Source organism: Podarcis filfolensis (assembly GCF_964270895.1).
Source record: "Podarcis filfolensis genome assembly, chromosome: 6".
In the NCBI taxonomy this organism is placed as follows: domain Eukaryota; kingdom Metazoa; phylum Chordata; class Lepidosauria; order Squamata; family Lacertidae; genus Podarcis; species Podarcis filfolensis.
In genome coordinates, this window is record NC_139609.1 from 79412904 (window position 1) to 79430970 (window position 18067).

The 18067-nt window shown below is 42.3% G+C and overlaps 1 protein-coding gene and 1 long non-coding RNA gene across 2 annotated transcripts in view; one reads left to right on the forward strand and one right to left on the reverse strand.

Annotated features, from left to right (window-relative positions):
• Positions 1-18067, reverse strand: part of PREX1 (phosphatidylinositol-3,4,5-trisphosphate dependent Rac exchange factor 1) — a 217866-nt gene that overhangs the window by 148745 nt on the left and 51054 nt on the right. The window lies entirely within an intron of this gene.
• On the forward strand, positions 1453-13618 carry LOC310764875. Its single transcript, XR_014549306.1, has 3 exons — positions 1453-2408; positions 12199-13442; positions 13474-13618. It is a non-coding gene; the product is annotated as an uncharacterized lncRNA (long non-coding RNA).

Below are 18067 nucleotides of genomic sequence, written 5' to 3' on the forward strand. Positions count from 1 at the left end.
TCACTCTACTTCCCTACTTTTGATAGCAGAAGTGAAATTGAACAAGGTCCCTATAAGACAGGAAATGAAAGTCATGCTATCCCTCTCTGTGTCTGGTGTGTATATATAGTCCTTCAAAAAAGACGAAAAAAGTGGGGGTGGGGACAGCAGACTTTTGCTGTTCTCTCCCAGCCCTCCTCCATCTATATAGCCTGTGTGGATTGGCTATGCGGAACTCGTAGGATCACAGCAGAGATGAAATGACTATGCTGCACTCTGCAGAATTATGCATCAGGCTTTATGTTGCAAGGGATTGGAATAGATGGCCCGCAGGATCCCTTCCAACTCTGCCATTTTATGATTCTGTGAAAAGAAACCAAAACACTGCATTCCTCAGAATTACAGAATCTGGAATGAAAACTTATTAGAAACAAGAGGTACTTCTAAGCAGTCGATTAAGTCTTGTTAGACTTCTTAAAGCCCTATTTTTGTTTTATGTTTCTGGCCCTCAAGAGTTGCAGAAGTAAGTTTGAGTATGTGAGAGCAACAAATGCTGCAGGATCAAAAACAGAGATTTTTGTAGCAGACATTTCAAAATGTGTGCTTTTCACATATAATCTCTATATGCACATTTCAGCATTTTTAAAGAGTGTTTTAAAGAACTCACTTAATTTGTCACCATCCGTTTGTTACATGCTCACCCAATTATATAATTACACACAGCTGCAATTATACAAAGTAATTACTGGGCTCTTCTTAACAAATACAGTTTTTTTTTGTTTTTGTAATGCGGAAGTTACTCTCAGTGGGATTCATTTTTGCCTTCACCAATGGTAACCTATGCAAATGTTTATGCAACACAGAAGTCCTCCTGTCAATATTGGTCACTAGCTTGGATGTTCTCTCTTTCTACCAATAATTAAATGCTGGATCAATATTTAAAACCTGCAGAGTGAACTAGGCCAGTGTTGGAGATCTCAGACAGCTTTGACCTCAAACCGCAGAGGTAACTGTTCCTTCCCCTTTGACAGTGCCAGATGCTTATTATCATAGTGTTAATTTACACAGCGTTCATCGTGTCGCTTCCGCTACTTAGTCAATTATTGAACATTTCAGGTAGGCTGGGAGCTGCTCTTTGCTATTCGATCCCTTACAACTGAGGCTGCTGAAAGGCCTTATAAGTTAATGTAATAGCAAATCTCCAAATTTTAGGATTTTAAAATCAAGAACAAAAGAGGGACAGATTTCAATAATGCTATTTTGCCACACCTCTTAACCCAACAGAGCTTCCCTGCAGATAGGTACACCTCTAAGCAAGAAATAAGTAAATGGGCAGCCTTTAGGGAGCTTCACATTTACAGCCAATCTTTTGTTTTTAATTGTATACAATGACTTTAATTTGGGACTGAAACGTACAGAGAATGTCAGGTATTTGGTGTCTCCTCATGCACCCCCCCCCAATATTCTCTAATCAAGATCGCTTACTTATAGACCCCATTTCTTTATTTCGTACTGCTTCCTGAAACCATCTCTCCCAAGTACATAGATCTGCATGCCAAAACCACTTGAAACGAATTACTCATCAGTTATTGGAATACCCCCAGGCTGTTCAGACAGAGTATTTTCGACTACATTAGAATTTTATTGTATTTTGGCGCTACGGTGTGGTTTTTCGTTTTCTCCCAGTCAACTCTAGTTATTGTTGCCTTTCTCGTTTGTATGATTGCTGGGAACCAAGCATCACCCAAATTCCCGTAAACCCCATTATGATTTGGCAGTGGCATACCCTGGGTATTTGCTGAACTGATCCTATCATGACTGTCACCAGAAGAAAAGCAGGCAAGAGGGTCGTCCCTACATCCTGTCCCATTTCAAAATTTCAGCCCTAAAAAGTCTCCAGATGATGAGATCACAGGTCCCCTTTTTCAGAAAGGCAAAGCACCGCAATGATGAAGAATTTATTTTATCATTCTCCAATATATGTCTGCCTCCCCTTCAGGTTAGCATGTAAGGCCTTCCTCATTTACTGAGGTGATAATTGCAATGGAACAGGTCAGAGCCTTTTCAGTTGGGGCAACAGCCATTTTAGGTATTAAAATGGTGCCATCATTTTAAGCATTTCAGTACCAACTAAACACTCTACTTTTTGAGGGGGAGGCTTTTCGAAATACAGTACAGAGGAGGTCATGCTGTTAGGCAGCGTGAAAAAACCAGCGTCAATCCACCACCTTGGGACTCCATCAGGGGGAAATTAATTGTCAACTACAGTACTGTAATCTGTTGATTCTATATTTACAGAACCTGGAGGGTGGCCATTTTGATTTCCTGCCTCAGGTCTTGGGCCCTCTCCAGTGCTGATGGGTTTCTTTTTTTCTTGTGGCATTTCGGCTCTTGGTTTGTGATTGTTTTTAGTTGACTACTTGAGTCCTGTAGGTATCTCTTTTATCTTTGGTACATAGATTCAGATATTTCTCAAAGAGAAGCAGCTTGTACATTTTAAAGATAAATAAGTAAAGTCCTATATTCTAAAATTTTGAAGAAAAAAAAGAGCTGATGCTTTGCTCCTGTGCTGGCTCCACCACTGACAGAGATTTGGCAGGCCTCTGTGCATTCCTGGATGAAACACAATTCAAAAAAAAAATCCCACCCTAGACAATGTCATCACAACCAACCAAGATTTATGGGCCCAGAGAACACAAAAGATACTAAAGCCACTAATTCATATTCATTACTCAAGTTTATAATTCTTAACTCACTGTATTTCCAAAAGCATCTGAGTCTGTTTGTGTGGCAACCTTTTCAATGGGACAATAGAAGTTTTTCTAAACCTGCACAATATTAGGTTCATGGTAGTAGTACACTGAATTAATTAGCTCAGTTAATTAATTGGCTGAAATATGACTTTGAAAAAGAATTTAAAAGGGGGAAATTCTTTGTTTTTCAGCAATGCTTGCATATATCACTGTGGGCGCCATCTTGGAGTTGGCATCCCCTATTCTGTGAGAGAGAGTAGGCAGAATTCCTCTTCTAAAACAGCACTGCTTCAATTAATCTAACTCTTATAATTGTAAGAAGTTGGCAGTGAAGCCAAACAGGCCTCATAGAGTCCATCCCCTCTCTAACAAGAAAGAAAATATTTTAAGATATAGTATAAAGCTTTCATAATGTTTAAAGGATTGAATTTCATAACTTCTAAACAGTTTAAATTTTCTCTCCAATGTCAAGATACAGCTTTTAAAAAAATAAATAAATGAAAACGTACAATCTCTTTGATGAGCTTAGAGCGGGGAAATAACCTCTGATATAGCTTTAATAACGCCAAAAAGAAACCAACATGTCAGGAAAACAAACTTTGCTTACAACTGCACTTTAGCCAAGAACTGGCGAGAGCTACAAAGGGAGGTTCCCTAGCCCAGCAAAACAGAGAAATGCTTGAAACGGGATAAAATAATAAAATGATGACGATGACACGAAGTCAGAGCCCTTTAACCAAATCTCATAGCAAACCTTTATTTTATAAAATGTGCAAGATGTGTGCATCAGGGTGGGGGCTGGGAGTTCTCCTTTCCAAGGGCGAGTTCTGCAGAAAAAGAACCCCCCAAAAAACACTTCTGCAGTTTTGGACCAAAAGCTGCAGTTTGTGCATGGAATTGGCTGTCACCAAGAATTGGTGCATGGAATTGGCTCTCCTTCTACCCCCCCCCCAAAAAAAAATCCCTGAAGCAGTTTTGAGCTTTAAACACAACTGTTCTTTAAAATGAAATGAAATGAGTGAAAGGGAAAATAACATGTAGTATGTTTGCAATTAAAAATATAAAAAGTAGACGACTGAGGCACAGTCTTTTTATGATTCAACAATAAAAGAAGTAGGAACTATACATCTTCTTGAATTAATAGAGTTGGGCCAGGTTTTTTTTGGGGGGGGGGGGGGTTAAAGCAGATTCTACCTCCAATCACTTAAGTTCAACAGACGTTTAAAACTTTATCACTCCCTTCTGCATCATTACTGCCTGTCCTTTCAATGTATGATCTGAGTCAAACTCAGTGTTTCATTATGGCATTCTCTGATGGTAACTGAATTTTTATTTAGGGTAGATGGGAATAAGAAAGAGGTTCACCAACAGTTCTTGTATATGAGTCACTAATTGATAAAGAAGGGGTGTTGTTTTATTGGCCAATGTGTCCACATGAAACACCATCAAGGAAGGCTTTCCTTCCTACAGAGCCCAGGAAAATGCAGGCCTGCTTTCCCTGTCCTCGGCTGACCAGGAGATGCCGGAGATGCACTGAGCTACAGCTCTTCCCCAAACATGTCTCCAAGTGGGGCAATTCCACCACTGACAGATACTTCCAACAGTAAAATATTATGCATCTTTACTCAGTTGCAAGTCTCACTCGGTTTAACGGGGCTTACTACAAAGTAAGTGTGCAAAGAAAGGATTGCAGCCAATGAGATCCAGACAATCAGATTCCTGAAGCACTGGAGAGGACAACTATGCGCTTTTTTAAAAGATCTGCCAGGTGAAGGAATGTGATATAGAGCCTAACTACTCCACTCCTGCAAAGTATCCACCAGCTTAGGGGAATGCCAGCGGCTCATATCCTCTTGACAAAGAAAGAAATGCTTTTTTGCCAAAGGAACATTAGCTTTAAGTGACCCGGAAGCATCAATTTTTGCAAAACAGTAACCATACAGCTCTAAATAGAGTCTCCCAAAGCTGGAAAATATTATTATCTGCATGTTCGCTCAAAAACTTTGAGAAAGGCCACTCAGGCTGGAGACCAATGTAATGTAAAAAGAAAGAGCTCAAAGCCCTGAGAACAAGCTGTCAGCTTATTCTTTTCCAGAGACAACATTGAACACAAGTGGGTGAGCCTTGCCATCTCGACTTACATCTTCTCCCCCTCTTCTCCCAGTCATGGCAGCAGAGACCAAATGGGCAAGCATGGAAGGTCAAGAATGATAAATCAGCTTTTGGTCTGCTGGTTCACACTACAGTCCTATCTCTTTTCATAATACATCTGTTGATGCTGATAATGACTGGGTGGGCTTTGAACCCATTCATCCAATACAGTATCCAATACACTCACTTTCTCTCAAGAGATTCCTTGTCTGGTTGTCGGCAGGCTCTTTTTACTCACTCTAGGTAAATGGACTAGAAAGCTAGGCAGACTCATGTAGCGCTAGGGAAAGATTTAAAAAGTAGCTTATCTTTTATTGCTTGAATTTTATTATCATTTCTGCAGCTGTGTTTTTATTATAAGTTGCTTGATTTTATAGTTAGTGATTGAACTATAAAAGGGTTTTTGTTTGTTTTGGTTTTTTTTGCTTTGTTCTAAACTGTTACTGTGATTTGGGGGGTTTAATCCATTTTCAATCAATCAATTTTTTCCCATGTTGTACACTGTTTATTGGCAGAGAATGGAGTATTATAAATCTAAAAAAAAGAAGCAAACTTGAAAGGAGAATCAATCACTCACATCAGCTCAGGCCCGATAACATCCCTCACGCATGCCAGCTGTAAATTGAATTCTGGGGGAGGGGGATTAGAAGACTCACAGCAATTAGATTACAACTAGGGATTAGCACAAACACTTTCTACCTTACTAGAGCTTTTAATGTTGGCCTCCTGTCATGCTTTGTCATATATGTCTTCCAAGACTGAGTGAACAAAACTGCTCATACATCACCACTACAGTAATGTTTGCTCAAGATAGTTATTTTATTAGTTATTAGTTATCTTTACATTTTATTTTTCACTTTTATAACCCACCTTTCTTCCATCATGGAACTCAAGGCAGTATTCATACCATCCTTTCCCAGGAAGTCTCCCATCGGGGCTCTGACCAGACCCAGACCTGCTTAGCTTCAGCAAGGTGGTAGCCCCCTGTGTCTCCAGACCATACCCTGGTCAAGCATATGAGTGAGGGCCAAATACAGTTCTGAATTCTCTGCATTTGTAAGCAAATGCTCTGCTTGCGACTCTTTTCAAGGTCATCACCAGGGCTCACCATGGTGAATCTAATCAAAACGCACGAGGCAGCACTTGAGATGACAAGATGCATGTGAGAGGCTTAATCACTGCAGCCTAGTATAATGAAAAGATCCTTGGAATTAATATGAAATGTTACAGGGAGTGGATGTAAACATTTCAGATGGCAGGTCCTCAAGGTCCAGAGGAAAGCCGTCGCCCTAAGTAGTTCCTGAAACACTTGCTTTTCCAGAAAAATCAGCCCGGGATCACTCCACTTAAAAGAGAAATCACAGTAGTGCGGCTGGTGAAGAGAGAGCCAGCGCTAGCTTTCCTCTTACCTGTTTTATCTGTGAGTGTACATCCTGGAAAGATGGGGAGGACCGGTCAAATTTCCTTCCTAAGTAATGGCCGCTAGGAGGACAGGGCTCCTGTAGGAATGGGCAGTGCCACGTTGCTCCCCTCCCAGCAACACTATTACTGCCACTTACCAGGATGGTGGTATATTGTTGTGGCAAGGGCAGGGCTGCACTGATGGGGGCACTGAATTGGCTCTGACAGTTCGCCTGTGTTCAGCCCCAATTCTGCTGTGTGGAGGGTCGTGTCGCCACCTCACTGTGCCAGCTGCCCCTGCATCTTCAATACTTACTTGTGTGGAACAGGAAATTTCAGCATAGTGAGCTACCCCTGCTGAGATTTCCCCTTTTACCGAATTATTGAATGCATAGGAACCTTGTCCTCTTTCACATTTGGCTGCCCAAACACCCACAACTGCTTGCTCCCAGACAATCACTGAAATTTCCAGGGGGTGTTTTCAGGGTATTCCTTTTCTTAAATGGCTTTTAATTGCTAACTGCTGCTTTAAATATTGTGTCGTAATTGTGTTTTGATCATTTTAATTGTCAAGGCATTGCTGTTTGATTTAACATTTTTACGGTTTGTAAGTTTCCTTAGTTGCGCTGCAAATGGAAAGGTATGGCAGAAATGCTGGAAATAATGGATTAGATCCAGGCTTAGCCATGCTCAGAGTAGACCGTTTAAAATCAAAGGGAGAACAGTCAGTCATCAATAACTTATAACTCCATTGATCTCACTGAGTTGACTCTAAGCACGGCTTAGCATAAATTGATCATATGCAAAGCACCATCAAGCTTTTTGCATAACGTATTGTAGCTACCAAGCTGGAAGACATACTCTTATTATTATAGTTTTATTTATTAATTTGTAACTCATCTTCCAAAGTAATTTACAAACATATCCTTATAAACAGCTAAATAATTTTAAGAACAGTACAAAAACAAGTGTAGGCTTAATAACAATGCAGAATGAACATGTAGACAGAGACTTTTTCATCCAGCTGAAAAAGCTTGTTGGAAGAAAATTGTTTCTGGAAAGCACCAGGAATGCTGTTCCACAGAACACGGGCAGCTACACTGAAAGCTCTGCTCCAAGTCACCGTGGAGTGGGCTTCAGGTATTTGGGGTATACTGGGGTCAGAACACAATGACCTACTTGATATACAAAGGATATATAACGATCTCTGAAGTAATCTATATGGAGAGATAACATATACGGGGTGTGTGTGTGTGTGTGTGTGTGTGTGTGTGTGTATACACACATACAACAATGGAGCTGCCAACTTTTTTAGCAGGCTCTGCTCCTCCTTAAACAGCAGCTCAATCGGCAGTCTTCAGCTGATTATGATGTTTGTTTATGGCCATGTCATGGAGAGCTGCTGATCAAGCTCCTTTTAAAAGCCCAAGGACAGGCCAAAGTGGGGATTTATTGCTGCTCAGTTTTTCAGTTCCTAAAAATAAACAAAACCTACACTTTAAAAAGAGTTGGTACTGGTGTGCTTTAATTTTGGGGTTGCTCATTCTCTCAGACTCAAGTATATAAATATACTTAACTGCAAAGATTTCTACACATAAAACTCACTTAAGAATATCTTCAGACTGGTTACTGTTTTGCAGAAGAGATTAAAACTCACACCATAAATTTAGGTTTCTGCAATTAAAGGGGATTAAAGCAAACTGTTGCTCTAGAACAAGAAATCCACTTTAGAATAAGAATTAGACTCTATATGGTTTGGAAAGTGTGGAGTGGACAAATGACTACCAGGAAGATGTATAAACACCCTGCCAGAAAATCAGGATGAACACAGGACAAACATTCATTGTTGTATAACCTCCCCATAAACAAATGTTCAATAAAGACTGGACACAGTCTAACCACCGCATAAGCTTCGTGCAAGCTAATGAGAATGACGGCTTGGTCAATAGGTTGTCTGAAGGAAATAAAATAATTCCACGGGAAGCAGCGGGTTAAAACATGTATTTTATGGTTTTGCTTTATTTAGCACTGAAAACCCTTAATTGGAAAGATGGGCAATCTTGCCACAGTTTAGCCTGAAAAAAAAAAAAACGAGTACAGTGCTGTAGTGCTTTTTGAGAGCAGGGGAGGGTGGGGTGGAGAAAAAATGCTGTTACAAATATATTCATTGACTGGAAGCCACAGCATCCCCTCCGGGCAAATACACCCAGGCGAGTTGTGCTGCAGTTTCACTTGAAAAGATATTTAGATTGATTTATAATTGCGAACTAGGGATTGTATTAAGAGCTTTGAATTGATGCACTAATGACTGGGGTTCTTGTAATGAGCAAATGCAGCTGCCCTTGACAATGGCCCACAGGTCTCAGTAGGCTACAAGCGGAGCTGAACAATGAGGTTAGTCTTGAACGCTTACGTGTATTAAAAAAGAAGAAGAAGAAGCAGAGATTTGTTGCCAAGCCTGTTCCAGAACAGGAAACTGTCCCCCAAAAGATACACGAAGGGAGGAGGGGTGTTGCACAGAGGTAAAGAGAACAGAATCCTCTTTTATGCAACATGATCATGCCGGTGGAGAATCAGGGAAAGAACCAAACTAGTTGTGGCATTAAACATGCTAATGCAATTAACGGGCGCATGGTTTTTGTTTTTTTAATGTTTTTTTTAAAAAAACACCCAAGCTTTGGGGAGTCCAAGCAGTATCCAAAACGCAAGGGGTGACAAAGGAGAATTTAACCCTTTCCCCCTTACTGTAGTCCCATTAAAAATCCTTATTCCAACCTCCAATTACATCAGTAGAGAAGCTTGCATTAGTGGCGTGGAAGAGTATGGAAAGGGAACAAATAGCTGCTTTATACTGAGCCATACCATTGATCTATCTAGCACAGTATTGCCTTAACTGACTGGCAGAAGCTCTCCAGGATTTCAGACAGGGGTCTCTCCCAGTTTTCCTGGAGATGCCAGGGATTAAACCTGGGATCTTATGTTTGCAAAGCAGATGCTCTTCCACTGAATTCCTTTGCCTGGGAATATTTTCTGGGAATGTCACTACAGACAAGAAGTATCTTTTTTATTATTATTCCTAGGAAACTGCAGTTCAGAGAAGGGGAAGGGACCTAAGTATCTCTTGCTCTCGATGCCTAGAAGGCCTGGGCAATTAAACTGGTATGGTAAATTGTTATTTAGAAGTGTAGATTGGCCCACCATTTCAAATCATGGCAGACCACTTCTTCAAATGACACTCAAGACATGCCGACGATCTTATGTTGTCTTTGGAGGACCCAAAAGAGAGTGTCGGTAAGGTGTTAGATTTGCTAGAAGAATTTGGAAAACTATCTGGCTTTAAACTAAATAGAACAAAAACTAAAATGATGACTAAAAATCTGAAAGAAGAGGTAAAAAACCATCTTGAAACTCAGACTGGAATTAAAGTAACTAAAAAAGTAAAATACCTTGGAATCTGGTTAACGATGAAGAATATAAATCTGATGGAAGATAACTATACAACCACATGGAAAGAAATAAGGAAGGACCTGGATACTTGGAACAGAATAAAACTTTCTTGATCGGGGAGAATGGCGGCAATTAAAATGAGTTTACTACCGAAATTGCTATTCCTATTCCAAAATATACCGATAATCAGGGGAACCTCAGTATTCAAAGACTGGCAGAAAATACTCTCTAAATTTATTTGGCAAGGAAAAAGACCAAGAATTAGATTCAAATTACTTACAGATCAAAGAGATAGGGGAGGATTCGCGGTTCCAAATTTAAAGTTGTATTATGAAGCCTCGTGTCTTTGTTGGGTTAAAGATTGGATTGTTATTAAAAATAAAGACCTGTTAGACCTAGAAGGATTTAACATAAGATTTGGCTGGCACGCTTACCTATGGCGTAATAAGGGAAAGGTCCATAAAGGATTTTCTAACCACATTTTTAGAGGGCCACTGCTAGAAGTGTGGGAAAGAAACAAAAAATTACTGGAACAAAATACCCCTTGGTGGCTATCGCCAATTGATATCCTGACAGTAAAAAAAACAAACATCGAAGGAGAAAGATGGACCTATGAAGACCTGCTAGTAAAAACAGAGACCGGTTGGAGGATTAGGCCATATGAAGAAATTAAAAACAAATTGACAGGTTGGATCCAATTTCACCAAATCAACTCTATATGGACTGAAGATAAAAAGAATGGGATGAGTGAGAAAAAATCTAGATTCCAGATTGAAATATTAGAAAGTAAAACAAAACTCCTATCGAAAATGTATAGCCAGTTGCTTGAATGGGACACCAAGGATGAGGAAGTAAAGGAGGTAATGGTGAGATGGGCAATGGACCTTGGACATAACATAGAGTTTGATAAATGGAAGGCATTATGGAACAAAGGTATGAGATTCTCGGCATGTACAACACTCAGGGAAAATATGTATAAAATGATGTACAGGTGGTACATCACGCCTGTAAAATTGGAAAAAATATACAAAACTGGTGATAAATTATGCTGGAAATGTAAGATCAAGGAGGGCAATTTTTATCATATGTGGTGGTCGTGTGAGGTAATCAGAAAATTCTGGGAATCTATTTACAATGAACTAAAAAAAATCTTTAAATATACCTTCATAAAAAAACCCGAGGCCTTTGTGCTGGGGATAATTGGAGAGGAAATCAAAAAGGAAGATCAAACACTTTTTCAGTACGCAACAGTGGCTGCCAGAACTCTAATAGCGCAGAATTGGAAGACATTAAAAATCCCAACTATAAACGAGTGGCAATCCAAACTATTTGATTATTTAGAATTGGCAAAAATGACACAGAAAATAAGAAACCAAAAAGGCATAAAGTTTAATAACGAATGGAATAAATTTATGGTATACATGGAAACAGAGGTAAAAAATCTAAAAATCACAGTAGGTGTGATATAACGCTTGTGACGCAAAGAGTTTTCTGAGGAAAAGAAACTGCAGATAGAAAAATTTTATAACACATTCCGAAACCGAGATGAAGGGAAGTCAATTAGTGTTGTGTGAGTTAATGTAAGTTAATTTGTTGGTGTCTTATGTCAGGTGATGCTTTTTTTCTTTTTTCTTTTACTTATTATTATTTCCTTTTTTATGTATTTCTTGTCTGTGTTTTGTATGTTGTCTTTGTTTGTTTTACAATGAATCAAAATCAATAAAAAAATTTAAAAAACAACAACAACAAATGGCACTCAAGACACTTTGGTGCTAACCTCCTGCTACCTTGCTCCTCCGGGGGGGGGGGGATCAGGTGGCGCTGTGGTCTAAACCACTGAGCTTCCTAGGCTTGCCGATCAGAAGGTCGGCGGTTCCAATCCCCGCGACGGGGTGAGCTCCTGTTACTCTGTCCCAGCTCCTGCCAACCTTGAGTTTGAAAGCACACCAGTGCAAGTAGATAAATAGGTATAGCTGCGGTGGGAAGGTAAACGGCATTTCCATGTGCTCTGGTTTCCGTCACGGTGTTCCGTTGCGCCAGAAGCAGTTTAGTCATGCTGGCCACATGACCCAGAAAGCTGTCTGTGGACAAACACCAGCTCCCTCGGCCTGAAAGCGAGATGAGCGCCGCAACCCCATAGTCACGTTTGACTGGACTTAATCATCCAGAGGTCCTTTACCTTTTTTTTAACCTCCTTCTCTCTTTCTCTCTCTCTCTCTCCCAGTAAACAGTAGTGACTCCACTTCCGAGAGGTCACATTAGCTCCATGCAGTCTGTTTTCATTCATTCTCAACAATCTTTGGAAATGGCCTCCCAAACAAAAATCCAGTGCTACTAAAAAATGAAGAAACCTTGTAGAAACACCTGAGACAGTGCTCACATTTGCCTGCATCATCTCATAATTTTGTTTTACTCATGTTTCACTTATCCATTTCATAAGCATTTCTTTTCTGGACCTTCTCTCCAGTATAGCTAGTGGCAGCAGGCTGAGCGTGGGAACTCGTTTCCAGAGGAAGCTGGGGAAACCACGAAGGGCAAGATGCCATCCCACAGAAAGGATGGAGGTGAAAACTATCATGCTTTGGATCAAAGATGCTGAAAGTGCTGCACACACAAATTTGCCCAGAGTGGCTTCTTGGTTCCGTCACGCTAACAACTGAGTGACTGCCTTTCTGGTTAGCCGAGAGATACCACAGTGGCATGGATAGAGAAAGGGAAGCTGCCTTAAACTGGGTCAAGTCACTGGCCCATTTGGATCAATGGGAGATCTTGAGTCAGTCTAACCTAACTCACAGAGTGGCTGTGATGACAGAAAGAGAGGAAGAACCATGCATGTTGCCTTGAGTTTCTAAGGAAGAAAAATTGGCAAGAAATAAATGGCAAAAGCAGGAACCACATTATGCCCAGAGCCATTGCCGACATGTTCCCTTGGTGCCAATTTACGGTACACATTGCCCCTGTACAGACACACTCTTGGCATCTTACAGGGGGCAACCACCACAATCTCTGAAATCCACAGTATACTTAAAAAAATGCACTTCCTATACAGTGGTACCTCGGGTTACATACGCTTCAGGTTACAGACTCCGCTAACCCAGAAATAGTGCTTCAGGTTAAGAACTTTGCTTCAGGATGAGAACAGAAATTGTGCTCCGGCAGTGTGGCAGCAGCAGGAGGCCCCATTAGCTAAAGTGGTGCTTCAGGTAAAGAACAGTTTCAGGTTAAGTGCAGACCTCCGGAACGAATTAAGTACTTAACCCAAGGTACCACTGTATTAGAAAGCATTTGCACACCTCCTTGTTGTCTCTGGTTTGCATATATTACGCAGGCACGACTGGTGGTATCCCGTATAGTACTACTAAGGCATTCCTTTCCCCTGGAAATGGTTCTGCAATGTTTTGGAAGCTGCCACACCTCTAATTTAAGGTTAGCTACAGAGGCTCTCTTGGCACCAGAACCCCTTCTATTTACGACTGAGCTTTCGACGTGGCCTTAAATATACTCATGAGTGCCCAAAGCACAAGCACATTTGAGGACAGCACAAGCTACTACATCTGCTTCGGCAATTAGACCTGCTCTGCTTTGTGCTGCATGCTTATGTAAGGAATAGGGGGGCAAAGGTCCTGGTGGAGAGCCTGGGGCCTTGGCTCCAGTCCCACCCTTCGAGCAGGTCTGAGATCTGTGAAATTTAATGGCAATTAAATTCTACCTGTGGCAATAGCAGTCTGGGCGACAGGAAGAGCTGATCTGAGAAAGTGAGCCAGACAACTCCTACATGCACACATGCACACTGGGTGTAAAAAATGGCTTCAGTGTTATTAGTTCAGATCTTAAAGGATAACCCTGCCCCTTGTATACCAGTTGCAGAAAGGACAAAAATGAGAGCATTATTACCGTATTTTTCGCCCTATAGGACGCACCGTCCCATAAGGCGCACCTAGTTTTTGGGGGGAAATAAAGGGGAAAAAATTATTTCCCCCCCAGGCGCGGGGCTGGGGCGGGGGAGGCCCGAGCTTCCCCCGACCCCAGCCCCCAAACAGGCAGCTCTCTGCAAGCCGTGGGAGCCCAGCGCTGGCTCCCGCTGCTTGCGGAGAGGTCCGCGAAGCCTGGACGCGCTGATCTCAGCGCGCGCAGGCTTCGGCATGCAGGCAACTCTCCGCAAGCAGCGGGAGCGCTCCCGCTGCTTGCGGAGAGGTCCGTGAAGCCTGGAGAGAGAAAGGGGTCAGTGCACACCGACCCCTCTCGCTCTGCAGGCTTCAGTGAAAGCCTGCATTCGCCCCATAGGAAACACACACATTTCCCCTTCATTTTTGGAGGGGAAAAAGTGCATCCTATAGGGCGAAAAATACGGTATTCCTGTTCATCCCATACACCAAGAATCCCTCTGCGGCATGTTAGAAACACACACACAACTCTAAGAATACTTTGGGTGTAAGGCTGCCTCCTAGGCACCATTACTTGGTGGTATGCTGCATTTATTATGTTTAGACTGATTTCCAAATTAATATTTTAATTTTAAAGTTTTCTATTCTGCCACTTCCTGCAAGGATGCTCAAGGCAAGCAATAAATACAGAATAAAACAAACATAATCCCTAAAAAAAAAACTTGCAATATACAGTCAAATTGATAAATTAACCATTTTCTGCCTGTTTAACAGATCCAGCAGGCGCAAAAGTATCAAAGGACGTAGCCAGTCGGGTGTGTGTGTGTGATTAACCTAGGGCCTTTTTTAAAGAGCACAGTCTTCACCAACCACTTGAAGCAGCATCAGGATGCTAGGCAAGGTATTTCATAGGTTGGGTGCCACCACAGAAAAGTACCCATCACACTCCTGAGATTGCACTTGCAAAGGCTTGTGGGATTCCTAGGCGCTGTTTTCATGCTGCTTCTGCCCTTTCTGCACTCTTTTAGGGCCGTTTTTGCCCGTTTTTCTAGTCACTTCTGGGTTTGTGGCTGTGCACATACTGAATGCGCATAAAATGGTTGTTGCCTGTACAAAATCGTGATGTAGCAGGACCAGGGGCATTCTGGGGAAATGAAGCCCTTGCGGGGGTGGGGTGTTGTGCTGCAGCCTCAGACAGCACATTTGCTATACACTTTACCCACCATGCAAAAAAAGCAAAGGGAAAGGTGATGTCAGGAACTGGCAATAGCCTGGATAAGCCATAGCAGTTGTCTAACCATGCCAAGCACTGGCTCCAGGCCTGCTGAAAGTAAGCCCAGCCACAAGGTAAGCAGCCAGAGGAAGGGGTTGTTGAGGGCAGCAAAAGGGTTCGGTCCTCCCCTTCCCTCTGCTTCTCTGTGCAAAATTATCTCCCTGCTTCAGCTTCAAAGCTAAGTTACATTCTTTTGCACAGTCTATTATGAAGCACAGTCTAATACAGATCTGCTGTAGTAACATGTAGTTTAGACTCTTTACATAGCACCTTTGAGGGTTAAGCAAGGGCTTCAAAGAAGTAATATCAGTAATCCTTACGACAGCCCTGTAAAGTAGGTCAGTACTATTATCCCTGCATTGTAGATGATGGAACAAATTAGCTTGTGCTAAGGGTACTTCAGTGAGTTCAAAACAAAGGGTGAAACTTTAACCAGGGACCTCGCGCATTTGGCCATTACACTGCGCCAGTTCTCAAGAAAGAAGATGAATTGTTTTCTTTTTCTACCTTGTCTTTTAAAATCCTTCTTGTATTTTGGGTCTAGTGAGTGGGCTCCTCTTCAGTTGGCATGGCTGGTGCATCTGTTTCATGCCAAATGTGGTGAGCAGAGATTTCTTTACGTTACATTAGACCATGGGTAGGCAAACTAAGGTCCGCGGGCCGGATCAGGCCCAATTGCCTTCTGGATCCGGCCCGCGGACGGTCCAGGAATCGCCATGTGGATCGCCAGCATGTGCGCATTTACCCCCTCTACCTCCCTCTCCCTCACACGGTGGCGGCGGCAGTGGCACCTCCTCCCTCCCTCCTCCTGGCTTCTCCCCTCCCTGCCTAGAGGAGGAAGGGGGCTGGGCTTTGTTGGTGCCAGCAGCAGCACTCGAGCAGCCGCCATTTTAAGCAGCCCCTCTCCAGAGCCCTTTCATGCGCCGCTCATTGTCCCGCCGCCGCCAGCCCCTGCCAGTCGCAAGACACAGGTAAGCAGCCACCAGGGCTCATAGTGCTCTTGCATCATTCCCCCCCCAAAAAATACAGTCCGGGCCCCCACAAGGTCTGAGGGACAGTGGACCGGCCCCCTGCTAAAAGTTTGCTGACCCCTGCATTAGACAGTAAGAACTTTGCAACTTGAAAGCAGTTTTTAAAAACCTTCTTATTCTGAACAGCCCCAGCAAGACGGACCAGATAAAGATCAACCCCTTTCCTGTGATGGGCAGAGCAGTTGTCTAAAATGTAAAATACAGCATAGCAACAGAAGAACACACAGCAATATCTAGCCACCACTGCATCCTTGCAACCAAGTTATGTTCACTAGTAAACACCTTTTGTGTAACCTAGTTTAGCAACTCTGACTGGTACTGATTTGGTTCCTTGAAAGAGGCAGCAGCTTCTTCCTCGTGCCAATCTGTACCGCTTTATTCATTTTCACTGACTGCGAGTGTAGGTGTGTGCAGGGCGGGGGGGGGGGTCTCCTTTCAGAAGATTTGAAAGCAGATGGGCAAATATCTGACTATATTCAACAAGACTTGCGCGTCACTCTAAAATCTAGAGCATTAGAACTACACAGAGGTTTTACATGAAAGGCTTGAATAATCAAATTTTGCATTCCTAAGAAAAATGTGCCAACAATATCCAGTCTGCAATGCTTTTTTAAGCTGTATAATGAGAAAGGTGGAAAAATAACACGGCTTTCACAAGCCACTCAAGGCTCATTTGGTCTTCTCTGCTTCTCCCTCACACACACCCTTCCCCACCCCAATCCTCCCAGATTAGTCATTTCCCTCCACATCCATGCTTGTATATATTTAATTAGCTGCTTCGTGGGCACGTTTGGGATGAATTTGCAAGGCTTGAAACCAAAGCCGTGATCTTCTAACTCATTTATTCTTATGCAGCACCACTGGATTCCTAAATTATTCTGCTCTGTACCTTGCAACACCTTTGCCTCCTTACCAACACCAGAATATCTAGGAAAGGTTAGCGCTTGCTTTCTAGGCTTTCATAAACACAGCTCTGTTCCTGCAAAACCAGTTTTTTTGTTTTTTAAAAGGGGGGCAAGGGCCTTTATCATGCAGGTAGGTCTAATAGCAACTTCAGGAGAAGGGTGGAGTTGGAGCAACAATGCAGGGCTAAAGGTTAACCTCATGCTTCCTCAACATTGCTGCTGTGATTAAATTAACATAATCCTCCTCAGTTACCTTGGGGTGGCGGAAGAATATTGGGGTATTCAATAGCTATGTCACATTGACTTGAGCTCTATATTGATATACACCCACTGAAATCAACTTAGGGGTGGTGGTCAAAGATCTAGCCCAGGGATCAGTAAACTTTTTCAGCAGGGGGCCGGTCCACTGTCTCTCAGACTTTGTGGGGGGCCAGACTATTTTTTTTGGGGGGGGTGAACAAATTCCTATGCCCCACAAATAACCCAGAGATGCATTTTAAATAAAAGCACACATTCTACTCATGTAAAAACACGCCGATTCCCAGACCGTCCACAGGCCAGATTTAGAAGGCGACTGGGCCAGATCCAGCCCCCGGGCCTTAGTTTGCCTACCCATGATCTAGCCTCCAAATACTGCATTTCCAGGGGATGTGTTCAGGTAATAGATGATGGGAGTAGACAACACACAGTGCACAAACAGATCACATCCAAGCCACACATTTCAAATACACTCATACCACATTGAATGAATGAATGAAATCTTTATCACTAAAAGCTATAAGCCGTCACAACTGGTCACAATGCGTAGCATACCACATTAACAGTCATGGTTTCCCCCAAAGAATCCTGGGAACTATAGTTGATTATTGGTGCTAGGAATGGTAGCTCTGTGAGGGATCTCCTAACATCTCTCCAAAATATACCTAACCGATTAGAGAAATTCACACAGCTTGGATTTCGGTCACGCAGAGTGGAATGTGTTTAAGTTGGGGGGTGTCTGTCCGAATACAGAACTACAAAACTAAATGAACATGCTTCTTATCTAATGGATTTGCATATCCTGGAATACTAGCAGTCATCTCACAGTACACTATTGAGCATACAGTTTGGGAATGACTGATTCAGATCTTCAAGTAACACCATTTGCATAGTTCGTAATCAGGAGAGGGCAGGAGGATGGGGCATGTGTTCCTAGAGAGCAGTTGCACAGTTGTCTGTCAAAGACAAGCCATACGAAATAATT